Source organism: Oncorhynchus gorbuscha, linkage group LG19, assembly GCF_021184085.1.
Source record: "Oncorhynchus gorbuscha isolate QuinsamMale2020 ecotype Even-year linkage group LG19, OgorEven_v1.0, whole genome shotgun sequence".
NCBI lineage: Eukaryota > Metazoa > Chordata > Actinopteri > Salmoniformes > Salmonidae > Oncorhynchus > Oncorhynchus gorbuscha.
In genome coordinates, this window is record NC_060191.1 from 550,092 (window position 1) to 578,091 (window position 28,000).

Sequence of the window (28,000 nt, forward strand, 5' to 3'; positions counted from 1 at the left end):
ATATAGTTTTAAAAAAGCAGATGAGGACATTTGGCTATATGGAAGACATTATATAGTAAAAAAAAAGCAGATGAGGACATTTGGCTATATGGAAGACATTATATAGTAAAAAAAGCAGATGAGGACATTTGGCTATATGGAAGACATATAGTAAAACCTACAAAAGTGTGAACATTAACCAGGAAAGAAAACATACTAGCCTCCCCTGTGCCGAATAAATAACTCTCCCCAAAGCAACACAAAACGTTTAACAACCCTCTCCTATTTTGGACCACCCCTCTCTCCATTAAATTGCGATCTGTTCCTAACTTAATATAGCCCTCACCTTCATAACTGGCAGCAGTCCAACCAGTGTCGACAGACTTGCCACTCCTCCACGGTTCGGTTCCACCACGCCACATTCTTACGTATACAGTCAATACGGAACTGTTGTCTGCTGCCCACTAAAACTACAGTATTCATACAGTTATTGACATATCGCGTTTTGCAATCCCAATTTCCTCTTGCTCTCTATGACAGTGTGATGTTTGGCAATAGTGGGCATGTGTTATAGCTGCCTGTAAAGTAGGCGAGACGTCAAATGAATCTAGAGCTCTGAAGATCGGCGATATCATGGAAGAAACAGGGGTCCTTATCCGCAAAAGAAGAGCCACTATATCCACTGGAAAATGTGTTCCTTTGAAACAAGTGAATGGGCGGTCAGAAGTTGATGAAAGTGTTAACGGCCGCAGTGACAGCGGCAACATTGTAACTAAGCGAAACGTGTCCGATTTGCCTTCTACCACGTCAAAAGAAAGGAAGAAACGAATAAATGTTCCTAGTGACAGACAGAGGTGAGGCATTAACTAACAAAAACCAGACCTGTCGTTATAGTGGTGTGAATTTATGCCAGGAAAAACAGATCGCGACAATTTATTACTTCACCCACTAGTGCAATCTTCCCGTATGAACAGTTATTTATAATGGCGTAGAATGAATAATGTAATTTTAACCATTTCGCATTGTCTATATGTCACCCATGCTGGTCCAATAGGCTATATGCCAAATTGGGGATAAAAAGGGGTACATTTTTGATATATTTTTTACAAATCTCGAAGAGAAGTCGGTGGTGTGTTGCGGACGTCATTTGGGAAGGGTGTTTCAGATCAGTTAACTATAGCTGAAGTACAGTACAGTAAATGAGTGTGCACGTATTCAAACTATCCCACGTCTCTTCATGCCTCAGTTGCCACAGGTTGCAGGAGTCCCTGTTGAGCTCTGCCAGTGGTTATAGAAACTACAGAGGAGTCCTCAACTGGTGTGTTGTCATGCTGGTAAGTTTTATTCTGCAACGTCATACTGAGAGTCTCAGTTTAATTCTCCAGTCTGCTCAACAACACTCAGGTCAGTGTAAACACCACAATCACTGGCCAGGTTTCCCTCTTAGGCTACGTCTTAATACCTAATCAGTTTTTTTGGGGACTATGTTGTTCCATGTAGTGAATATGTTATACAGTGCGTTTGTATGGGCTAATAGAAATAAGGCAAAATTTAAATTATTCATCTAATAATTTTGTAAAAAATAACATTTTTGATACTTCAAGGGATCTTAAAATTCTAAATCAAATTTAAAAATGATCCTTGGTATGACCTTCTTAAAATAATTCCATATAGCTTAGTAGAACACTACCCCTCATCTTAAACAGTGCTTAGACTAGGGTGTCTGTAGTGACTGTAGCCTTTTAAAACATTGGGGCTCTCGAGTGGCGCAGTGGTCTAAGGCTAGAGGCGTCACTACAGACACCCTGGTTCGAATCCAGGCTGTATCACAACCGGCTGTGATTGGGAGTCCCAAAGGGCAGGCGCACAATTGGCCCCGCGTTGTCCGTGTTTGGCCGGTGTATTGCAACCGGCCGTGATTGGGAGTCCCGTAGGGTAGGTGCACGTTTGGCCCAGCGCCGTCCAGGTTTGGCCGGTGTAGGCCGTCATTGTAAATAAGAATTAGTTCTTAACTGGCTTACCTCCGACAAGAGGAGTGGATCAGAGAGCATCACTGTGCGGTGGTGGGTGTGTGCCCCCAGGTCTCACCAGAAGGCATATTCATCCCACGCTGGGCCTGAAACCACAGTGTTTAAAGACACCAGACACGTATTCAGAACACCTGGAGGATTATATGTCTAAAGCCCGAGGCTCATCTGTGTTCCTGTTCTTTTATTTAAGCAAGATTACAGTGAAAGTGAGACAAAATCATAAATCATATTCTTTAGTCTTTTAATGATTTTGCTGCTAAAGGAGGTGATGTGGATTGAAGTGAGTCCAAGGTCATCCTGCTTTCATGTAATAATCTGATATTCTGTAAGATTCCCTTTGGCTTAATTTACTAGACGCAGGATAGCAGAGGTACATTGCACTTGTGCCGTGGCACTTACTGGACTAGACTATTCTGTCCAATCCTAAAGTGGGACACATAACGCTTAGCTATATAGTTAGCTAATCACTTTGTTAATAACCTTGTGTTTTGCTAATTCAGTTTGGCTTTGAAGTCAGTGTGTGAGAGGATGGGAAACAGCAGGACATTCCCATTCCTCTAGCTCTCAGTGGGTCTCAATACAACCACATAAACCATTGTTTTACTCTTTAGAGAGAGATGTTGGAGTTCAAGGATGGTTTGATGATGCTAAGGGAAACATGGTGGTACCATTCCCTTAGAAAAACACACTGACATTCAGATGTGTAACTATTGTGGGGAAATATGGTATTGAGATTCTATCTAAAGTAATCATTCTGCAACAGCTAGTTTGTTGATCTGAATTCACGTCCAATCTAGAGCAACGCCAGCTTAGTCCCCTTCATCAAAGCTGTGGAGAATAAATTCACAGTTCTAAAACTGTTGATAATCCACTCTCTGAAACAAGATCATTTTGTCATCACATTACTTTGTTCATTCTTTGAACTTCTTCTCAAATTCCCATTGAACGTGGAGAAGTCTTTGTATTCCATAATAATATATTACAATCCAAAATGGAAAATGTTCTACGATGGAGGGAGAGAATCTCAAGACAGACCTAAAAATCAAGAGAGTGATTATCTTGACTTGCAAACACGTAATCTTTTAGCTGTGAAGATGAGTTCCAGAAATAGTACTGTATTTGGTGTTTATTAGGATCTCCATTAGCTAGAGCCAAAGCTGCAGCTGCCCTTCCTGTGGTCCACATCAAACATGACATTAATAGACCATTACAGCTGAAGGACAGAACGACATAAAATGACAATACATTACATTAATAGACATTTTTATTAAATTTTTTTTTAAAAAATAGACAGGTACAGAACTACATACATTTTTTATTTTGTTTGAACTCTTGTTTATTAAGTTTTACACACACACAGACAAGACAACACAAAGCAATATAAATAATATACTCAACTAGAAAAAACAAAACAAATTGCTTTAAAGATACCATACTTTAGACAGAACTACATACATTTTAAATAAGTATACACACTTTAATATTAGTAGCCTTAGCAATCATTGCAACATGTGCTCATGATAATGGCTACACTGCAGTCATCCATTTTGTTACAGTTGCTTACTGTTACAACTGCAGGTCCTGATCCTAATCTCTCAGAACCAGTTGTTCTGTAAACACTAGTGAGAATCTCACAACATTAGGAACCACCCGTGTCCTTGGTTCTTCCGTTTGACATCAGTACTGTTCATAATAATGTGATTCATAGGCAAGTGCAACGAAATCGACAATGAAAATGCAATAATTCCTCCAGCTTCAACCACAGTTTTCACCCTAGCAACTGTGTCATTCAGCTCATAGCAACAAGCTACTGATGGAGTTTCCATCCCCACTAAGGCTTCAATTTAATCCTTCACCTCAGCAACCGAGTTGGAGTTTTCTCCAGCTGAAGTTTCAATTTAATCCTTCGTTTTAGCTACCTATGTGGACTTTTTAGATGCCCATCACTGCACAATGTGCAATAAATTTAACAGACATCTCTGACGTCCTTCGCCCTGTCTAGTGCATAGAAATGAACTAAACCAAACTGCACGTAAAGGGTTTCCTGAGGTATAGTGTTAAATGTTACAGTTTAAGTCATTTAAAGGGTTTCCTTAGGTATAGTGTAAAATGTTACAGTCTACTGCCCTTAAAGGGTTTACTGAGGTATATTGCGTGGCCTTTGGACGTATTCATAAAATGAATAAAGTCCCCTTGATATGGAGTTTCCTCTGGTTCACTAATGGAGTTTTCTCCAGTTCTCTTATGGAGTTTCCTCTGGTTCTCTTATGGAGTTTTCTCCAGTTCTCTTATGGAGTTTCCTCTGGTTCACTAATGGAGTTTTCTCCAGTTCTCTTATGGAGTTTCCTCTGGTTCACTAATGGAGTTTTCTCCAGTTCTCTTATGGAGTTTCTTCTGGTTCTCTTATGGAGTTTTCTCCAGTTCTCTTATGGAGTTTTCTCCGGTTCTCTAATGGAGTTTCCTCCGGTTCTCTAATGGAGTTTCCTCTGGTTCTCTTATGGAGTTTCCTCCGGTTCTCTTATGGAGTTTCCTCCGGTTCTCTAATGGAGTTTCCTCCGGTTCTCTAATGGAGTTTCCTCCAGTTCTCTAATGGAGTTTCCTCCGGTTCTCTAATGGAGTTTCCTCCGGTTCTCTTATGGAGTTAGGTACATCTACAGTGGAAAATAAATAATGCATCTTAGCACACATGCACTCACTCACACCTACACAGATATACATGTAAACTCATCCACACACACCCTCATACATTCATGCAACACACACACATCACAACTGCTGCTACCAGACTCTTTGTTACACCTGCCCTTGTCTACTTCTCATCCTGTGTCTCCCAAACCTGCCGCTCCCAGTGCTCTCTCCCTCTCTCTCTCTCTGTGTGGGTGTATCTGATTGTGGGAGTGGCGGCAGATGTACTGGAGTCAGAGCAGATCCCCACCAGCTGCAACATGTTCCATAATCAGAACTCTACAAATACTCAGCCCTGCCACTTCCACGCTGCCAGATCGTAGCCTCTGCTCAGTCAGTCTGCATTTGAAGCCGTTTGTTCCTGCATAGATCTTGTTATCCTGTGTTGCCTGTTTTCTCCAGTCAGACGCTGCTTTTCTCTCCGCTCTCCCCGCTTTTCAATAAATACCTTGGTTTTACCTTATTCCTGTCTCCTCGTCTGAGTCTGCACTTGGGTCCACCTGCTCCACCCCACGTAACACTCTCATTATGATTGCTAAACACCTCATCATTTAAACACTTGTCCCCCACACTCTCCCCCAATCCCCCCTTCCCCAAAACATGTGTAAATATTGAACTATAAACTGTGCCTTCCTGTATTATTATGCTTAACATTTTACTCTACTGAGACATTTACTTTGTTTTGTATTCTTAATTGTTATTATTTCTTATTGTTGCATTGTCAAAAAGGAACCTGCAAGTAAGCATTTCATTTGACGATATATACCATGTTTATCACGTATATATGACTAATAAAACTTGAAACTACAGTGGAGAAGAGACACTGTAATTGAATCATATGATGAATGTATGCTTCTACCAAGTGAAACAAACTGTATTTTCAAGGATGCAATGAATTTACAAGCCCTCTTTTGTTGTAGGTCTTAAGCAATGCCCGTCTGTTCTTGGAAAACCTTTTAAAGTAAGTACAGAATGTTATGAGGAGCTTGCTATAAGAGAAGAGGGGGAAAGGAGAGTGTAGTCTCACGGCTGTCCTTTGACTGTTCGAAGTAAAGGCCCCATTTTCAGAGAATGGAATGTAAGGCCCCTTCACTGCTAAGACCTTATGCTGTCCTGTACGCTACTGCAAGCGCGATGCACAGCACTGTAACAGCCTATAGGGAGCTGCCAGGCATTGCTTACTAAAGGCATACTGTGGTCAAGACGTGCAAGGAGGGTACATTGTCATGTATTAGTGTAAAGTATGATAGGAGGTTCTGTGCCTGATTCACTCAAACATGCTGCATCACTTACACTCGCAGAATTCTGATGACTGAAAGGCTGAAATAAGTTTTAACGTCACATGCACAAGTACAGTGCAATGTCTTTCTTGCAAGCTCTAATCCCAACAATGCAATAATAAATAACAATGTAATACTAAATATAACAGGGTAGAACAAAAACACAGGAGATATCAAATCCGACTGTGGTTTGATTCAGCTGAGCTGTGGGTGTCTAACCACAGGGTTGTGTTTTTCTAGGTATGGCATTCTAGTGGACCCAATACAAGTGGTTTCTCTATTCATAAAGGACCCCTACAACATGCCCGCAGCCTGCCTTGTTATCGGTATGTGAACTTTACTCTGCTCTAGCATGTCATTTAGGGCCCTTCTGGATATTACCCCTCACTCCCCGTACGCACTAGATCACTCTCCCAACACACTATCACTATCATTCCCCAGACCCTACACACTAGATCACTCTCCCAACACACTATCACTATCATTCCCCAGACCCTACACACTAGATCACTCTCCCAACACACTATCACTATCATTCCCCAGACACTACACACTAGATCACTCTCCCAACACACTATCACTATCATTCCCCAGACCCTACACACTAGAACACTCTCCCAACACACTATCACTATCATTCCCCAGACCCTACACACTAGATCACTCTCCCAACACACTATCATTCCCCAGACCCTACACACTAGATCACTCCCCCTTACACACTATCACTCCCCCTACACAGTAGATCTGTAGGCAGGTCATTACAGGCTGTCCTGTTGCAGCGTCTCCTGAGGACCATCCCCCTGGCCTATTTTATGGGCCGGCCATGTACATAGAAACCCAATTTCAGTTGGTCACAATGCTTACATATCTGAGATCCACGTTTGTATTTTGACGCTGACATTTCTTTAGAGGCATTTTCTAACATATTTTACTCTATTGTTACTATAACACAGTGAATCAGGTGGAATGGCTAACTCTTAAGTACCACCTGAATCATCTTGGAAATGCTATTTCTGCCTTTCTGTCAATGTTTATCGTGTGTATGAACACACATCTTTTTTTTGTTTTTTAAATAACGTTTTTGTTATATAGCTGATTTGTAGGTCCAGGTCTGAGAGAATGACTATGGGACAAGGGACTCCCTATACAGTACAGAGAGAAGGACTATGGGACAAGGGACTCCCTATACAGTACAGAGAGAAGGACTATGGGACAAGGGACTCCCTATACAGTACAGAGAGAAGGACTATGGGACAAGGGACTCCCTATACAGTACAGAGTGAAGGACTATGGGACAAGGGACTCCCTATACAGTACAGAGAGAAGGACTATGGGACAAGGGACTCAGTACCTATGCAGACAGAGAGAAGGACTATGGGACAAGGGACTCCCTATACAGTACAGAGAGAAGGACTATGGGACAAGGGACTCCCTATACAGTACAGAGAGAAGGACTATGGGACAAGGGACTCCCTATACAGTACAGAGAGAAGGACTATGGGACAAGGGACTCCCTATACAGTACAGAGAGAAGGACTATGGGACAAGGGACTCCCTATACAGTACAGAGAGAAGGACTATGGGACAGGGGACTCCCTATACAGTACAGAGAGAAGGACTATGGGACAAGGGACTCCCTATACAGTACAGAGAGAAGGACTATGGGACAAGGGACTCCCTATACAGTACAGAGAGAAGGACTATGGGACAAGGGTCTCCCTATACAGTACAGGGAGAAGAACTATGGGACAAGGGTCTCCCTATACAGTACAGGGAGAAGGACTATGGGACAAGGGACTCCCTATACAGTACAGGGAGAAGAACTATGGGACAAGGGTCTCCCTATACAGTACAGGGAGAAGGACTATGGGACAAGGGACTCCCTATACAGTACAGGGAGAAGGACTATGGGACAAGGGACTCCCTATACAGTACAGAGAGAAGGACTATGGGACAAGGGACTCCCTATACAGTACAGAGAGAAGGACTATGGGACAAGGGACTCCCTATACAGTACAGAGAGAAGGACTATGGGACAAGGGACTCCCTATACAGTACAGAGAGAAGGACTATGGGACAAGGGACTCCCTATACAGTACAGAGAGAAGGACTATGGGACAAGGGACTCCCTATACAGTACAGAGAGAAGGACTATGGGACAAGGGACTCCCTATACAGTACAGAGAGAAGGACTATGGGACAAGGGACTCCCTATACAGTACAGAGAGAAGGACTATGGGACAAGGGACTCCCTATACAGTACAGAAGGAGAAGGACTATGGGACAAGGGACTCCCTATACAGTACAGAGAGAAGGACTATGGGACAAGGGACTCCCTATACAGTACAGAGAGAAGGACTATGGGACAAGGGACTCCCTATACAGTACAGAGAGAAGGACTATGGGACAAGGGACTCCCTATACAGTACAGAGAGAAGGACTATGGGACAAGGGACTCCCTATACAGTACAGAGAGAAGGACTATGGGACAAGGGACTCCCTATACAGTACAGAGAGAAGGACTATGGGACAAGGGACTCCCTATACAGTACAGAGAGAAGGACTATGGGACAAGGGACTCCCTATACAGTACAGAGAGAAGGACTATGGGACAAGGGACTCCCTATACAGTACAGAGAGAAGGACTATGGGACAAGGGACTCCCTATACAGTACAGAGAGAAGGACTATGGGACAAGGGACTCCCTATACAGTACAGAGAGAATGACTATGGGACAAGGGACTCCCTATACAGTACAGAGAGAAGGACTATGGGACAAGGGTCTCCCTATACAGTACAGTCCTGGGCATAGCAGACAAGGACGCCCTCAGAAGGCACTGGTTTTATATGCATTGCAGCATATGTATTTCATTAACACTTGTAGTCATTGAGGCGTGATCCAGTGTCTGTTTTATTGTCTGTAGTATCAGTTAAACTCAAGCACTTGTTCTGATTGTGAGCCAGGCACAGATAGTTGCCAAGGTGTTAGAGACAGAAGACTATTGTATTTTATTCTCTGTTTTATTGAAGGTTGGTTTCTACAGAAGTTTTCCAAGGTGTTAGAGACAGAAGACTATTGTATTTTATTCTGTTTTATTGAAGGTTGGTTTCCACAGAAGTTGCCAATGTGTGAAGTTGCCAAGGCATTAGAGACAGACACCTACTGTATTTTATTCTGTTTTATTGAAGGTTGGTTTCTACAGAAGTTGCCAAGGTGTTAGAGACAGACACCTACTGTATTTTATTCTGTTTTATTAAAGGTTGGTTTCTACAGAAGTTGCCAAGGTGTTAGAGACAGACACCTACTGTATTTTATTCTCTGTTTTATTGAAGGTTGGTTTCCACAGAAGTTGCCAAGGTGTTAGAGACAGACACCTACTGTATTTTATTCTCTGTTTTATTGAAGGTTGGTTTCTACAGAAGTTGCCAAGGTGTTAGAGACAGAAGACTATTGTATTTTATTCTGTTTTATTGAAGGTTGGTTTCCACAGAAGTTGCCAAGGTGTTAGAGACAGAAGACTATTGTATTTTATTCTGTTTTATTGAAGGTTGGTTTCCACAGAAGTCCGTTCTCATGCGTGTGTGTGTGTCCGTTCTCATGCATGTGTTTGTGTCTGTTCTCATGCGTGTGTTTGTGTCCGTTCTCATGCGTGTGTTTGTGTCCGTTCTCATGCGTGTGTTTGTGTCTGTTCTCATGCGTGTGTTTGTGTCCGTTCTCATGCGTGTGTTTGTGTCTGTTCTCATGCGTGTGTTTGTGTCTGTTCTCATGCGTGTGTTTGTGTCCGTTCTCATGCGTGTGTTTGTGTCTGTTCTCATGCGTGTGTTTGTGTCTGTTCTCATGCGTGTGTTTGTGTCCGTTCTCATGCGTGTGTTTGTGTCTGTTCTCATGCGTGTGTTTGTGTCTGTTCTCATGCGTGTGTGTGTCCGTTCTCATGCGTGTGTTTGTGTCCGTTCTCATGCGTGTGTTTGTGTCTGTTCTCATGCGTGTGTTTGTGTCTGTTCTCATGCGTGTGTTTGTGTCCGTTCTCATGCGTGTGTTTGTGTCTGTTCTCATGCGTGTGTTTGTGTCTGTTCTCATGCGTGTGTTTGTGTCTGTTCTCATGCGTGTGTTTGTGTCTGTTCTCATGCGTGTGTGTGTGTCCGTTCTCATGCGTGTGTTTGTGTCCGTTCTCATGCGTGTGTTTGTGTCCGTTCTCATGCGTGTGTTTGTGTCCGTTCTCATGCGTGTGTTTGTGTCCGTTCTCATGCGTGTGTTTGTGTTTTGCTTAAGTGTGTGTTTCCTCCCCACTGCAGAGCTCCCCTGCCAGTCCTGCAGTAGGACAGTAACAGTGCAGTAGTAGCAGGTGGTCTATGCAACACATATGCTGTGTTTGTGCTGCCTCATTTGTCCCAGAAGCTGATGCTGTGACAGCAGGTTTATCTTAACAGCAGGTTTATCTTAACAGCAGGTTTATCTTAACAGCAGGTTTATCTTAACAGCAGGTTTATCTTAACAGCAGGTTTATCTTAACAGCAGGTTTATCTTAACATCAGGTTTATCTTAACAGCAGGTTTATCTTAACAGCAGGTTTATCTTAACAGCAGGTTTATCTTAACAGCAGGTTTATCTTAACAGCAGGTTTATCTTAACAGCAGGTTTATCTTAACAGCAGGTTTATCTTAACAGCAGGTTTATCTTAACAGCAGGTTTATCTTAACAGCAGGTTTATCTTAACAGCAGGTTTATCTTAACAGCAGGTTTATCTTAACAGCAGGTTTATCTTAACAGCAGGTTTATCTTAACAGCAGGTTTATCTTAACAGGGCAGTGGTGGACGCCCCCCCCCCGCCCCCCCAGTACTGTAGGGAGGAACAACATATAGAACATTATTTTATCATCTCCCTTGTATATATTAACTGGCTTGTCTGTGTGTTTGTTTGGTATCATTTCTTTGATAACCGACATCATTTGTCTCGTCTTTCCTTCCAGTGTCCAACGTGTTTATTGTGGCAGCTTTGTACACAGAACGAAGGCTCTCAGTGGTGAGTTTCATTCTGATGTACTTACCAGTGTTGCTATTAGTGTTAGAAAAAAGTTTTGCCTGCGCTGCTGTCGGCTATATCAGTCCGCTGATACAGGACTATTAAAGGCCCAGTGCACTACTTTTGTGATTTTTATTTAATGATTTTAAAATCTAAAAATATATTGTGATTTGTCAGTGGGTGCTGCAGCTTCCCCTCACACCTCTGCTTCCCGTGGCTATGCCTTAACGTTGCAGGTCTTCTGTCCCTCCAGGGCTGCTTCAGTGAACGTGTTGGGCTGCTGGTTCATTCCATTAATCTGTCAGTCACACTGTGCTTCCCGGTGACTATCGTTTACTAATGGTGAAGTCCATTACTCCAGGTACTGCTGTATGTGTTCTCGTCAGCCTACAGATGTAGGATCTTAATTTGATCGCCCTGTTGCAGGAGAACTTTCCATTTTTGCATCACCATGATGATTTGACCAGTGACACGTTCCTTCTTGAAAGTCCAATATCTTGAAAACTTGACTGATGACATGCAAAACATTTTGGGATTGTATCAACTGTGGATGAATGTCAAAAAATAACAAAGGAGAGTTTCTGAGTGAAGTTTTTCTTTAATTATAATCCACATAATCATTTACATTTCCTGTTGCTGCAGTATGTTTTTCCCTGCAGTAACAAACTGGCTCAAATTAAGATCCTACATCTGTATAGTGTGTCCTGCTTTTCAGAAGAAAAAGAAACTGTATCTCTGTCTCTGAAGTTTCTAGTGTGTCTCTGTGTCTTCACTATTAGTTTAGTTAGTGTGTGTTCACTATTGTCTCTGTGTGTTCACTATTAGTTTAGTTAGTGTGTCTCTGTGTCTTCACTATTAGTTTATTAGTCTTCACTTTAGTTTAGTTGTGTCTCTGTTTCTTCACTATTAGTTTAGTTAGTGTGTCTCTGTGTGTTCACTATTAGTTTAGTTAGTGTGTCTCTGTGTCTTCACTATTAGTTTAGTTAGTGTGTCTCTGTGTGTTCACTATTAGTTTAGTTAGTCTGTGTGTCTTCACTATTAGTTTAGTTAGTGTGTCTCTGTTTCTTCACTATTAGTTTAGTTAGTGTGTCTCTGTGTGTCTTCACTATTAGTTTAGTTAGTGTGTCTCTGTTTCTTCACTATTAGTTTAGTTAGTGTGTCTCTGTGTGTTCACTATTAGTTTAGTTATTGTGTCTCTGTGTGTCTTCACTATTAGTTTAGTTAGTGTGTCTCTGTTTCTTCACTATTAGTTTAGTTAGTGTGTCTCTGTGTGTCTTCACTATTAGTTTAGTTAGTGTGTCTCTGTGTCTTCACTATTAGTTTAGTTAGTGTGTCTCTGTGTCTTCACTATTAGTTTAGTTAGTGTGTCTCTGTGTCTTCAGTTTATTAGTTTAGTTAGTTGTATCTCTGTGTCTTCACTATTAGTTTAGTTAGTGTGTCTGTGTGTCTTCACTATTAGTTTAGTTAGTGTGTCTCTGTGTGTTCACTATTAGTTTAGTTAGTCTGTGTCTTCACTATTAGTTTAGTTAGTGTGTCTCTGTGTGTCTTCACTATTAGTTTAGTTAGTGTGTCTCTGTGTCTTCACTATTAGTTTAGTTAGTGTGTCTCTGTTTCTTCACTATTAGTTTAGTTAGTGTGTCTCTGTGTGTCTTCACTATTAGTTTAGTTAGTGTCTCTGTTTCTTCACTATTAGTTTAGTTAGTGTGTCTCTGTGTGTCTTCACTATTAGTTTAGTTAGTGTGTCTCTGTGTGTCTTCACTATTAGTTTAGTTAGTGTGTCTCTGTTTCTTCACTATTAGTTTAGTTAGTGTGTCTCTGTTTCGTCACTATTAGTTTAGTTAGTGTGTCTCTGTTTCTTCACTATTAGTTTAGTTAGTGTCTCTGTTTCTTCACTATTAGTTTAGTTAGTGTGTCTCTGTGTGTCTTCACTATTAGTTTAGTTAGTGTGTCTCTGTGTCTTCACTATTAGTTTAGTTAGTGTGTCTGTGTCTTCACTATTAGTTTAGTTAGTGTGTCTCTGTGTCTTCACTATTAGTTTAGTTAGTGTGTCTCTGTGTCTTCACTATTAGTTTAGTTAGTGTGTCTCTGTTTCTTCACTATTAGTTTAGTTAGTGTGTCTCTGTGTGTCTTCACTATTAGTTTAGTTAGTGTGTCTCTGTGTCTTCACTATTAGTTTAGTTAGTGTGTCTCTGTGTCTTCACTATTAGTTTAGTTAGTGTGTCTCTGTGTCTTCACTATTAGTTTATTTAGTGTGTGTTCACTATTAGTTTAGTTAGTGTGTCTCTGTGTCTTCACTATTAGTTTAGTTAGTGTGTCTCTGTGTCTTCACTATTAGTTTAGTTAGTGTGTCTCTGTGTCTTCACTATTAGTTTAGTTAGTGTGTCTCTGTTCTTCACTATTAGTTTAGTTAGTGTGTGTGTCTTCACTCTGTGTCTTCACTATTAGTTTAGTTAGTGTGTCTCTGTGTCTTCACTATTAGTTTAGTTAGTGTGTCTCTGTGTCTTCACTATTAGTTTAGTTAGTGTGTCTCTGTGTGTTCACTATTAGTTTAGTTAGTTTAGTTTAGTGTGTCTCTGTTTCTTCACTATTAGTTTAGTTAGTGTGTCTCTGTGTGTTCACTATTAGTTTAGTTAGTGTGTCTAGTTAGTGTGTCTTCACTATTAGTTTAGTTAGTGTGTCTCTGTGTCTTCACTATTAGTTTAGTTAGTGTGTCTCTGTGTCTTCACTATTAGTTTAGTTAGTGTGTCTATGTGTCTTCACTATTAGTTTAGTTAGTGTGTCTCTGTGTGTCTTCACTATTAGTTTAGTTAGTGTGTCTCTGTTTCTTCACTATTAGTTTAGTTAGTGTGTCTCTGTGTGTTCACTATTAGTTTAGTTAGTGTGTCTCTGTGTCTTCACTATTAGTTTAGTTAGTGTGTCTCTGTGTCTTTACTATTAGTTAAGTTAGTGTGTCTCTGTGTGTTTTATCCAGTTGGTCATTTAATGTGTAGTTAATGTAGTATTATATTATCCAGTTGGTCATTAATGTGTAGTTACTGTAGTATTATATCATCTAGTTGGTCATTAATGTGTAGTTACTGTAGTATTATATTATCCAAGTATGTGATTTTATATTAATGGAATCAGTTGGTCATTAATGTGTAGTTAATGTAGTATTATATTATCCAGTTGGTCATTAATGTGTAGTTAATGTAGTATTATATTATCCAGTTGGTCATTAATGTGTAGTTAATGTAGTATTATATTATCTAGTTGGTCATTAATGTGTAGTTACTGTAGTATTATATTATCCAGTTGGTCATTAATGTGTAGTTAATGTAGTATTATATTATCCAGTTGGTCATTAATGTGTAGTTACTGTAGTATTATATTATCCAAGTATGTGATTTTATATTAATGGAATCAGTTGGTCATTTAATGTGTAGTTACTGTAGTATTATATTATCCAAGTATGTGATTTTATATTAATGGAATCAGTTGGTCATTTAATGTGTTGTTAATGTAGCATTATAGTATCCAAGTATGTGATTTTATCTGAATGGAATCAGTTGGGCAGTGTTTGATCAGTCCCAGTTGGCTCACGGGGAGAGGAAGTAAGGAGTGAGGTGGATATGAGGCCAAAAGAGGAGTGGCTGAGAGACAGGTCAATGTCAGGTCAGCTCTGCCTGTCTTCATCAAGCTGGTTGCTAGCCAGCATGGCATCTGGTGACATACAACAGCTAACTGAGCCTCTCATGGCTACACATGTCTCAGAACTTAGGAAACTGACCACAACCACAAGATGATATTAACTGTCTGTGATGTTGTTCTATAGTTTCATATTTACAAATGTAGGATCTTAGTTTGTTCCCACTTTTGCTGGAGAATTCTCCTGCAATAAAGGAAATGTATAACTTGTGTATTTCTGAAGCTGTCATTTCCACTTTGGCATTTCAGACTTGATTTTCCCTTATGAAAAATGGATCAACCCCTACACAAATGTCCACATAATAATAATCAATTCCTTTGGTGCAGGAATATCTTCCTACTGTAGCAAACAAGCTCAAATTAAGATCCTACATCTGTACACGCATAAAGACAAAGGTGAAGCTACAGTCATGAGTTTTTAGTAATCATTCCTCTTAGAGGAGAATAGGAAGGTCTTGTGTCTTAGTGTCTTTAAGATCTTCATTTTACCTCTCACAAATCAGATCATCTTTCCCTGGACATTGTCTGCGTAGCTACAGTATCCTTCCTTACCTGAAAGTCTTTCTCTCTCCTCATCTGCCGTCGCCACGGGAACGGACAAAGATGTACCATCTGTCTCGTGTACCTCATGCAGAGCTACTGTTTATACATCAAGGTCAGGGGAGAGGGCCACGGATGCTCCTCTTGGCGAGGGAGACCGTCTCTGTCTTTCTCTCTCTGTGCCCATGCCATCTACTAGGTAACCAGCACGGCCCATTTCCATGCAGCATATGGCCGCTGTTGATAAAGCAGTACTAGTCTGTTAGAATGACCTGGGGTCCTTGCCAGGTTTCCCTGGACCTCGGGCGGTAGCGCTGGTAGTTGGTTGAAAGTGAGTGGACTTTGTGTTCCCAGTCATTCATCTTGTGTGATAGACAAGGAGAGGATTGTGAGTGTTGTAACTGTTGACATATATGGATAGCCCTAGAGAAGGACAGTAAGAACCAGGTGGGCAGCATTTCTCAGCTTCTTGTTAGGGCCTGTTTGTTAACTACACATCAAAGACAATGTCTTCGCTAACTGGGAATCAGAGGGTTTCATTCTTTTCTGTTCTACAGTGTGATATGCATGTTGAATACCTCAAGTTGACTGTACTATATTATAAACTGTGTGGTTCGAGCCCTGAATTCTGATTGGCTGACAGCCGTGGTATATCAGACCGTATACCACAGGTATGACACAACATCTATTTTTACTGTTCTAATTATGTTGGTAACCAGTTTATAATAGCAAGGCACCTCGGGGTTTGTGATATATGGCCAATATACCACGGCTAAAGGCTGTATCCAGGCACTGCCTAAGGACAGCCCTTAGCCGTGGTATATTGATTCATATACAACACCACCTCAGGCCTTATTGCTTAAATATACTACATAACGCACTGTGCTAATACACATAAAGATCATTTACAACCACCCACACCCACATCATTAACTCCATTTAATGGATAATATGTATTGTACTGTTGTGCATACAACACTTAATATGATTGACTGTGAATTCTAACAGCAAATATTGCATAAATATTGCTGATATTCAACATTGCACATTGTCCTTGTCCTCAGTGGGTGGAGCGTCTGCTCTGGGAGTGTACACCGTCCTCTTCCTGAAGCTCTACTCCTACAAAGATGTGAACAAGTGGTGTAGAGAGATGAGCCATGCTAAAGCCCGAAGCCTGGCCCGGTCCCTCTCATGTAAGTCCTCAGTCTCCACAGTCCTCTATGCCCCATGCTAAAGCCTGTAGCCTGGCCCGGTCCCTCTCATGTAAGTCCTCAGTCTCCACAGTCTGCCCCATGCTAAACAGTCCCCTCTAAGTCCTCAGTCTCCCATGCTAAAGCCTGTAGCCTGGCCCGGTCCCTCTCATGTAAGTCCTCAGTCTCCACAGTCCTCTATGCCCCGTGCTAAAGCCTGTAGCCTGGCCCGGGTCCCTCTCATGTAAGTCCTCAGTCTCCACAGTCCTCTATGCCCCATGCTAAAGCCTGTAGCCTGGCCCGGTCCCTCTCATGTAAGTCCTCAGTCTCCACAGTCCTCTATGCCCCATGCTAAAGCCTGTAGCCTGGCCCGGTCCCTCTCATGTAAGTCCTCAGTCTCCACAGTCCTCTATGCCCCATGCTAAAGCCTGTAGCCTGGCCCGGTCCCTCTCATGTAAGTCCTCAGTCTCCACAGTCCTCTATGCCCCATGCTAAAGCCTGTAGCCTGGCCCGGTCCTCTCATGTAAGTCCTCAGTCTCCACAGTCCTCTATGCCCCATGCTAAAGCCTGTAGCCTGGCCCGGTCCCTCTCATGTAAGTCCTCAGTCTCCACAGTCCTCTATGCCCCATGCTAAAGCCTGTAGCCTGGCCCGGTCCTCTCATGTAAGTCCTCAGTCTCCACAGTCCTCTATGCCCCATGCTAAAGCCTGTAGCCTGGCCCGGTCCCTCTCATGTAAGTCCTCAGTCTCCACAGTCCTCTATGCCCCATGCTAAAGCCTGTAGCCTGGCCCGGTCCCTCTCATGTAAGTCCTCAGTCTCCACAGTCCTCTATGCCCCATGCTAAAGCCTGTAGCCTGGCCCGGTCCCTCTCATGTAAGTCCTCAGTCTCCACAGTCCTCTATGCCCCATGCTAAAGCCTGTAGCCTGGCCCGGTCCCTCTCATGTAAGTCTTCAGTCTCCACAGTCCTCTATGCCCCCTACCAGCAACTGGCCAACAACAACACTGCTACTACTTTAATTACTTCAGATGTACTACTTTAATTACTTCAGATGTACTGCTTTTGCTATCGATACTGCTCACACTTTCTGAGCTTCACTGCTTCGGATTTTACTGATACGTCTGTTCTTGAAGTTTGTGCGGTGTGAGGGAGATTTTTCAAATACTTTCTATTTGATTGAGATTGCCTCGAGTGCCAGATGGGCGGAGTATGTACTTTATGGACAATTCCTTTTTATCCATTGCGCCAGGCAATCAAGTATTTGAAAAATAACTAATATTGTTATAACAGGTTTGATTTCAACCCTCATCCTATAAGCTCTACTGTGACGACTCCCAGTGTTGTATTTTCTAGAGAGTTTGTGTCACCTGGGTTCTACACTGACCTTTGACTCCCATAGTTGTGTTTTCTAGAGAGTTTGTGTCACCTGGGTTCTACACTGACCTTTGACTCCCATAGTTGTGTTTTCTAGAGAGTTTGTGTCACCTGGGTTCTACATTGACCTTTGACTCCCATAGTTGTGTTTTCTAGAGAGTTTGTGTCACCTGGGTTCTACACTGACCTTTGACTCCCAGAGTTGCTTTGTCTAGAGAGTTTGTGTCACCTGGGTTCTACACTGACCTTTGACTCCCAGAGTTGCTTTGTCTAGAGAGTTTGTGTCACCTGGGTTCAACACTGACCTTTGACTACTAATAAAGGGCTTAATGAGATTTCTGACTCGCCTCCACGGAAATGGCAACTGTGACCTAATGTTTCATAGGCGGCGATGGTGAGTGTTTGTATATGTACCCTTAATGGGAACCGTTTTGCTGTTGGTGAAAATGTACACATAAACATTAACACACACACATAATACTACAATCCACATCGCTCCTTAACTGCTGCACTGCCACCTGCTGGTTGACTGTACACAAGAAGCTGTTCTCTAAGTAGAGTGATTGTGACTGTGAGAATCATACATGTTTAATTGCTGACATGGCTAGTACTCTCCTCTACAGGTTCCTCTATACCACGGTCTAGGGAAAGTGGACAGGATTATCAGGTCTCCTATCCTGGAAATGTCACCCTCAGAGGTCAGTAGAGGTTGGACATTTCATCCCAGTAGACCAAGACCTGGGTTCAAATACAATTTCATGTATTTCAATAATGTTTCAAAACAAGTTTTCACATAACTTTTATTTGAAAAACAAGTATTTCAATATATTTGGAGATACTCAAATACACTCCCATGCATTTAACCCATGTTTTTGAAAATATAATCTGAAATAGTATGAGAAAACACTTTAAAATACAATTTGGCCAACTATTTGGTTTTTACAAATAACCATTAAAATATTTGTTTTAAGTACTTGTTTTCGGCTGTGTTTGAAAATACTCAAATACACAGAACCTATTTAAATAACAAATTGTCAAATGCATGTATTTGAACCCAGATCCTGCTGTAGCAGACCCCACTCTTATCACTGCTGCCTCAACCTATCCTGCTGTAGCAGACCCCACTCTTATCACTGCTGCCTCAGCCTATCCTGCTGTAGCAGACCCCATTCTTATCACTGCTGCCTCAGCCTATCCTGCTGTGGCAGACCCCACTCTTATCACTGCTGCCTCAACCTATCCTGCTGTGGCAGACCCCACTCTTATCACTGCTGCCTCAGCCTATCCTGCTGTAGCAGACCCCACTCTTATCACTGCTGCCTCAGCCTATCCTGCTGTAGCAGACCCCACTCTTATCACTGCTGCCTCAACCTATCCTGCTGTAGCAGACCCCACTCTTATCACTGCTGCCTCAACCTATCCTGCTGTAGCAGACCCCACTCTTATCACTGCTGCCTCAGCCTATCCTGCTGTGGCAGACCCCACTCTTATCACTGCTGCCTCAACCTATCCTGCTGTAGCAGACCCCACTCTTATCACTGCTGCCTCAACCTATCCTGCTGTAGCAGACCCTACTCTTATCACTGCTGCCTCAGCCTATCCTGCTGTAGCAGACCCCACTCTTATCACTGCTGCCTCAACCTATCCTGCTGTGGCAGACCCCACTCGTATCACTGCTGCCTCAGCCTATCCTGCTGTAGCAGACCCTACTCTTATCACTGCTGCCTCAACCTATCCTGCTGTAGCAGACCCCATTCTTATCACTGCTGCCTCAGCCTATCCTGCTGTGGCAGACCCCACTCTTATCACTGCTGCCTCAGCCTATCCTGCTGTAGCAGACCCCACTCTTATCACTGCTGCCTCAACTTATCCTGCTGTAGCAGACCCCACTCTTATCACTGCTGCCTCAACCTATCCTGCTGTAGCAGTCCCCACTCTTATCACTGCTGCCTCAGCCTATCCTGCTGTAGCCTGCTACTGGAGCTATATCAGACTATAATAATACTCTCTCTCTCTCTCTCTCTCTCTCTCTCCTCTCTCTTTCTCTCTCTCCTGTCTCTCTCTTTCTAATTTATCTCACTCCCCTCTTTCTTTCTAATCTCTCTTGTGTTTTTAGATTTGTATTATTTTGTTTTTGCACCAACCCTCTGCTATGAATTAAACTTCCCCCGGTCTCCACGGATTCGAATGAGCTTCCTGCTAAGGAGGCTTTTTGAGATGGTGAGTTCTGTCCCCAATCACCCTTTCTGCATTGGTTTGTTAATACGCTGCTTTATACTCTGTAAACTAGATTGACAATTGATGTTATCACGGCTTTGTCCTACTGGTTACTTCCCAATGTTGTGCTATGGATATAAAATAAGATGTACAACTTCCTGTTTAGCCCCATGTGAAGGAGCACATTATAGAGATACAGAAACAGCAGATCTATTCTCTTCAATACGATCTGACACAGTCATCTACAGCAAACATCAGATCTATTCTCTTCAATACGATCTGACACAGTCATCTACAGCAAACATCAGATCTATTCTCTTCAATACGATCTGACACAGTCATCTACAAACTATAAACATGGATAGAACAAATAGAAGTATCTTATTTAACAATGTCAAGTTCCATTGTGAATTTATCTGAACCTCCATTAGAAGATTAGCTTGGTTATTGGTCAACTGTGGAGATGTGCACTCTGGTCCCAAGAATTATCCAAAGATAAAAGGCAGACAGCGTTTTTTGCACACACACACACACACACACACACACACACACACACACACACACACACACACACACACACACACACACACACACACACACACACACACACACACACACACACACACACACACACACACACACACACACACACCACACACACACACACACACACACACACACACACACACACACACACACACACACACACACACACACACACACACACACACACACACACACACACACACACACACACACACACACACACACACACACACACCCCAACACACACACACACACACACACACACACACACACACACACACACACACACACACACACACACACACACACACACACACACACACACACACACACACACACACACACACACACACACACACACACACACACACACACACACACACACACACACACACACACACACACAACACACACACACACACACACACACACACACACACACACACACACACACACACACACACACACACACACACACACACACACACACACACACACACACACACACACACACACAAGTATCTTTGTTTGATTTAGAGGAGAAATGCTAAGTAAACAAATCATCTGTCTTCCCAGCTGTTCTTCACCCAGTTATTGGTGGGATTAACACAGCAGGTATGTTTTCTCCTGACATTGACTTATGTATAGTGACTACATGTATTTATTGAGAATAAGCACCTCATTGTATTTATGATTTGTGCTGTTTATTCACCTCATCGGTCTCTTATTTTCCTCCAGTGGATGATACCCATTATTCAGAGTTCTATGAAGCCATTGGAGGTAAAGTAGGATTACTGGTACATTTATGATTGACATTTAAAGCATTTTTGACTATTTTTCTCTATCAATACAATCTCTCTTTCTTCATTGATCCTGATCCTGTAGGATATGGACCTGCCTATGATGATGGAGCGTCTACTCAGACTAGCCGTGAGTACACAAGAGAACACCGGGGTAATGTGGTCATGGTAACATGCTTGATGGTAACCTTGGGCCTTGAGAGATATGACATAAACATTGTATTGGGCCGTTCCATTGTTCTACTGTTGTTTTATGTTGTCCTGGACACAGTATTATTCCCCTGTCTTCTCTCTTCCATCAGGTGCCCAATCATCTTCTCTGGTTGATATTCTTCTACTGGTTCTTCCACTCGTCCTTGAACTTTATTGCTGAGCTCCTGAAATTTGGAGACCGAGAGTTTTACAGAGACTGGTGGTAGGTGAAATGAATACGGTCTGTTTTCTGACGTCCCATTGTTTATTGCCAGTAAGTTACTAAGAGGGAGAAGTGATCATTTGAGATGTACACAAGTTAAATATCAATAGCATGTACCACTGTAAAATACATCACTTCACATGACTAGGAGACTTTTACCTTTCTTGCAGGAACTCTGAGACCATCACATACTTTTGGCAAAACTGGAATATTCCAGTACACAAATGGTGCCTTCGGTGAGTAGATGCAATGTATTCTATACATAGTATACTGTATGTTAACATTGAGATCCTATAAATGATTCAGTGGTACGGATTCAGTGGAATGTAGGTTGATACTGAGCAGAAATGTATTGAGGATGTATTGGGGATTTGTGAGCTGGTAGCTGCCATGAGGTGTTTGATATGCTTCCTCCTGTGTTGCTCCCTCTCTCTCTCTCCCAAAGCCACTTCTACAAGCCCCTGCTGAAGAGTGGAGTCAGTAAGTGGCTCGGCCAATCAGCAGTGTTCCTGGCTTCAGCCTTCTTTCATGAGGTAAGGTGCTCTGCTCCTAGCTGGGTGAAAGCAGACTGACCGCTGCGCTCATCTTAACTATTCCTTGTGATGTGAAACAGAGTGTTAGCTTCATCAGGTGGTTTTTAACCAGGATGCTCTGCTGCTACTGCAGCTCATATCATCACAGTCTGACCCAAACATTCAATCGCCAAAACATCAACTTTTCAAAGAGAAAAGACAAGAAAAAAACATGTTTTCCATCAACGAATATAGAATTATGACAATTTAGAAGCTATTTTGAATGTTCTTGATTCTAAAGACATGAAATGTTCAGAGTACATTGAGGTTAGATACCACTTTCAATAAATGTAAAACAATTTAAATTGGCAAAACATGTAGTTACAAGGTTTTCATCAGGCAATGACTTTATACAGTATGTATACCATTTGTGAAGAAATCCTGCATTCCATCAGACTACAGTTTCATAATTGCTGAGATTGCTAGTCAGATTAGACTTTAAAGGCCACAGATATAGTTATTGCATGACAGTACAGTGACTATACTACACCGTGGCTATACTACACAGTGGCTATACTACACAGCGACTATACTACACTGTGGCTATACTACACAGTGGCTATACTACACAGTGGCTATACTACACAGTGGCTATACTACACAGTGGCTATACTACACTGTGGCTATACTACACAGTGGCTATACTACACAGTGGCTATACTACACAGTGGCTATACTACACAGCGACTATACTACACTGTGGCTATACTACACAGTGGCTATACATTACATTTACATTTAAGTCATTTAGCAGACGCTCTTATCCAGAGCGACTTACAAATATACTACACAGTGGCTATACTACACAGTGGCTATACTACACTGTGGCTATACTACACAGTGGCTATACTACACAGTGGCTATACTACACTGTGGCTATACTACACTGTGGCTATACTACACAGTGGCTATACTACACAGCGACTATACTACACTGTGGCTATACTACACAGTGGCTATACTACACAGTGACTATACTACACAGTGGCTATACTACACAGTGACTATACTACACAGTGACTATACTACACAGTGACTATACTACACAGTGGCTATACTGCACAGTGGCTATACTACACAGTGGCTATGCTATACTACACAGTGACTATACTACAGAGTGACTATACTACACAATGACTATACTACACAGTGGCTACACTACACAGTGACTATACTACACAGTGACTATACTACACAATTACTATACTACACAGTGACTATACTACACAATGACTATACTACACAGTGGCAATACTACACCGTGGCAACACTACACAGTGACTATACTACACAGTGACTATACTACACAGTGGCAATACTACACAGTGGCAATACTACACCGTGGCTATACTGCACAGTGACTATGCCGCACAGTGACTATACTACACAGTGGCTATGCTATACTACACAGTGACTATACTACAGAGTGACTATACTACACAATGACCATACTACACAGTGGCTATACTACACAGTGACTATACTACACAGTGACTATACTACACAGTAGCTCTACTACACAGTAGCTATACTACACAGTGACTATACTACACAGTGGCTATACTACACAGTGGCTATACTACACAGTGACTATACTACACAGTGGCTATACTACACAGTAGCTATACTACACAGTAGCTATACTACACAGTGGCTATACTGCACAGTGGCTATACTACACAGTGGCTATACTACACAGTAGCTATACTACACAGTGGCTATACTGCACAGTGGCTATACTACACAGTGACTATACTGCACAGTGGCAACACTACACAGTGACTATACTACACAGTGACTATACTACACAGTGGCAATACTACACAGTGGCAATACTACACCGTGGCTATACTGCACAGTGACTATGCCACACAGTGACTATACTACACAGTGGCTATGCTATACTACACAGTGACTATACTACAGAGTGACTATACTACACAATGACTATACTACACAGTAGCTATACTACACAGTGGCTATACTGCACAGTGGCTATACTACACAGTGGCTATACTACACAGTAGCTATACTACACAGTAGCTATACTACACAGTGGCTATACTGCACAGTGGCTATACTACACAGTGACTATACTGCACAGTGGCAACACTACACAGTGACTATACTACACAGTGACTATACTACACTGTGGCAACACTACACAGTGACTATACTACACAGTGACTATACTACACAGTGGCTATACCGCACAGTGACAATACTGCACAGTGACTATACCGCACAGTGGCTATACTGCACAGTGGCTATACTACACAGTTGCTATACTACACAGTGGCAATACCTGTCCAGACACACACATACAAACACACACACACACACGTGGGTGCACTTGGCTTATATCCAGCACTCTTCATCATTGACGAAGGTCAGTGTTGGAGGGAAGTTAGTGTAGCTGGGATGAGAGGAGGAGGAAAGGAGTGGAACACAAGGCCATATCAGGCTGCTGTGCTTCTGGAGGAGGAGATAAGAGCAGTGTACGGTGAGGAGCCTGTTCAGTCAGCAGGTTCACAGAGATATGGCTCCCTCCCTCTCCTCATCCCCATCCCGGACAGACAGACAAACGGAGCTGCTGCTGCTGTTTTAAACGCTGACCTTCAGAGGACAGTGAGCGGAGCAGAGAGGAGCGGAGCACCACAGCGCCCTGCGGGACACCAGTCTCCCCCTCTCCCCTGAGTAATGACAGGAGGGATCCTTGTGTCACACACAGACAGACACACACACACACACACACACACACACACACACACACACACACACACACACACACACACACACACACACACACACACACACACACACACACACACACACACACACACACACACACACACACACACACACACACACACTCTCACACACACACAATCCCCTGAGTAATGCCAGGAGGGATCAGGAGACTGGGATCTGTAGATCAGAGGGTCACACAGCAGGGTTCTGTCAGCTCCCCATCACTCAGAGCAATGAGGCGAGGCTTGATAGTCATCCAGCAGTCATTCCGTAGTTTAGCTACCTGTCTGTTACCTCAGATACCTTTATTTCCTGTACAAACTAGGTGTCATTCCATAGGTTAGCTGTCTGTCTGTTACCTCAGGTGTCATTCCTTAGGTTAGCTGTCTGTCTGTTACCTCAGGTGTCGTTCCTTAGGTTAGCTATCTGTCTGTTACCTCAGGTGTCATTCCATAGGTTAGCTGTCTGTCTGTTACCTCAGATACCTTTATTTCCTGTACATACAAGGTGTCATTCCATATGTTAGCTACCTGTCTGTTACCTCAGGTGTCATTCCATAGGTTAGCTACCTGTCTGTTACCTCAGGTGTCATTCCTTAGGTTAGCTGTCTGTCTGTTACCTCAGGTGTCGTTCCGTAGGTTAGCTATCTGTCTGTTACCTCAGGTGTCATTCCATAGGTTAGCTACCTGTCTGTTACCTCAGATACCTTTATTTCCTGTACATACAAGGTGTCATTCCATAGGTTAGCTACCTGTCTGTTACCTCAGGTGTCATTCCGTAGGTTAGCTACCTGTCTGTTACCTCAGGTGTCATTCCATAGGTTAGCTGTCTGTCTGTTACCTCAGGTGTCATTCCATAGGTTAGCTGTCTGTCTGTTACCTCAGGTGTCATTCCATAGGTTAGCTACCTGTCTGTTACCTCAGGTGTCATTCCATAGGTTAGCTGTCTGTCTGTTACCTCAGATACCTTTATTTCCTGTACAAACTAGGTGTCATTCCATAGGTTAGCTACCTGTCTGTTACCTCAGATACCTTTATTTCCTGTACAAACAAGGTGTCATTCCATAGGTTAGCTGTCTGTCTGTTACCTCAGGTGTCATTCCATAGGTTAGCTACCTGTCTGTTACCTCAGGTGTCATTCCATAGGTTAGCTACCTGTCTGTTACCTCAGGTGTCATTCCATAGGTTAGCTACCTGTCTGTTCTGTCATTATAGGTTAGCACCTGTCTGTTACCTCAGGTGTCATTCCATAGGTTAGCTACCTGTCTGTTACCTCAGGTGTCATTCCATAGGTTAGCTACCTGTCTGTTACCTCAGGTGTCATTCCATAGGTTAGCTACCTGTCTGTTACCTCAGGTGTCATTCCATAGGTTAGCTGTCTGTCTGTTACCTCAGGTGTCATTCCATAGGTTAGCTACCTGTCTGTTACCTCAGGTGTCATTCCATAGGTTAGCTGTCTGTCTGTTACCTCAGGTGTCATTCCATAGGTTAGCTGTCTGTCTGTTACCTCGGGTGTCATTCCATAGGTTAGCTACCTGTCTGTTACCTCAGGTGTCATTCCATAGGTTAGCTACCTGTCTGTTACCTCAGGTGTCATTCCATAGGTTAGCTGTCTGGAGTGGAAACATTATTTTCCTGTTCACTGTGGATAAAGCAGATGACTGTGTTGAAAACTGTTCTTGAAAACTAAAACTTAATATTGCTGATGTTGTCTTCACAGTACCTGGTCAGTGTTCCACTGAAGATGTTGAGGCCATGGGCTTTTATGGGCATGATGGCTCAGGTGAGATTTTAGAACTGAGAAATTATAATCTACAAGTTTACTAGTTGTAATTTACTGGTGGTGTTTTTCACTCATTAAAATGAATGTTGTGTTTGTTTACTCACTAAATGGAGTCCTTGGCTTACAGCTTCCGCTGGCCTGGTTTGTGGCGCGTTTTCTCCGGGGTAACTATGGCAACGCAGCCGTATGGCTCTCTCTCATCATTGGCCAGCCAATCGCCGTGCTCATGTACGTCCATGACTACTATGTACTTCACTACAGAGAGGGGTCAGCGGGAGGTGGACCTGAATGACCTCCTCAGGGGAATATATACCAGACCAGCCTTTTATAGGAAAGACAAATAGAGCTAGAAATGTACTGTATGCTACTTTATGGAAGCACCTTAAAGGGGCCATCAGCATTTGCTACATCCATTTTTGGACTCATACATGAATGATATGTACCCATCGATTCTTGAAGAACATAACTTATAAATGCCTCACCAGCTTAGTTTGACTGTCGTTCCCCGTCACAAACCGAAATATAGGATTGTTTTACTCCAATATTTGTAAACAAATCAAATGTAAACAAACACTATATAGCCTCAAAACATGGTTAAAACTATACTTTTTTTATCAGATGGTCAATCGTTGCATCCATATCTCTGTCCATGAATTTGAAAGTGATTCCATTTCCCCAGTCCCATCCCTCAGCTTTTTACTGAACCAGGGGTGGGGAGGCAGCTTTGTTATTGTTTCAACTGCTGATTGCCACTTTAAAGATAACACACTTGTTATAGAAACAATCAATTTAGTTAGTGAATATTAGAATATGCCTTATTGAAACATGTCTGACAAGTGCAATTTTCAAAAAGGGCCAGTTTCTCAGCAAATGTACACAACCATGACATGTGTGTTTGTAAGATTTATGTGTATTTATGCCACTCAAGCCTCAATATTTTGTCATCTTGTTTTACTTGGGTACGTATAGAGGGATATGTATAGATACGAAAATGGCAGCTGTTGATTCTTGACTTTATTCCATTAATTGGGTCATTATTATGTTGCCGACAGAACTACATGGACAAGTAAATATATTTCTCTCTTTATGTGAATGATGTCCTATTTGACTTCATGTTGTTATTACCAATC

General features: G+C 42.3%; 1 long non-coding RNA gene and 1 pseudogene across 2 annotated transcripts; both read left to right on the forward strand.

Moving 5' to 3' along the window:
* The first annotated feature begins 397 nt into the window (after positions 1–397).
* Positions 398–27,963, forward strand: LOC124005701 (annotated as a pseudogene).
* LOC124005707 lies at positions 25,189–26,801 on the forward strand. Of its 2 annotated transcripts, none has more exons than XR_006833680.1 (3): positions 25,189–25,673; positions 25,752–26,272; positions 26,341–26,801. It is a non-coding gene; the product is annotated as an uncharacterized LOC124005707 (long non-coding RNA). The 2 variants fall into 2 exon arrangements; XR_006833681.1 differs by having other exon boundaries at positions 25,195–25,712; positions 25,895–26,272.
* Positions 27,964–28,000: the final 37 nt, after the last annotated feature.